Consider the following 519-nt stretch of genomic DNA (forward strand, 5'->3'; position numbering starts at 1 on the left):
TGACACCCGTGTTGCCCGCCAAATCTTTTGGCAGGCGAAACACAAAGTCCAAATTCATGGATTGCCAGCATCCAGTGGGTACCGGTAAGCTGGCCAGCGGTACAGCCACCTTTGGAGAGGGTTTCACCCGTTGACACGTCTCACACGTGCGCACATAGGGGCTCGTCTATTTGTACAGCTTGGGCTACCAATAGTGGTGACTTACAGAGTTGTACATTTTCTCACGACCAAGGTGACCACTGAGTGGCGTGTCGTGAGCCTCATAGAGAATGCAATATTCCAAATCCTCATCACGAGGAACCGCAATTCGTGGTGTATCCGTTGAATCGGTGCTATATTAATATAGCAAGCCGTTATTCAACGAATATCAGTGCAATCGTGCACGCAGTCTTGGTGACAATTTCTTGTCCGCGTTTCCAAACTCCTTGTTCCTGGAGCCCGTAGCAACGCTACACACATCCCACCCATCACCCGCATACGCGGTGCGGATCAAATCCGTCACAGACGACGTTACAGTTG

The sequence above is a fragment of the Plasmopara halstedii genome, assembly GCF_900000015.1.
Source record: "Plasmopara halstedii genome assembly, contig: Scaffold_650, whole genome shotgun sequence".
Classification (NCBI taxonomy): Eukaryota; Oomycota; class Peronosporomycetes; order Peronosporales; family Peronosporaceae; genus Plasmopara; species Plasmopara halstedii.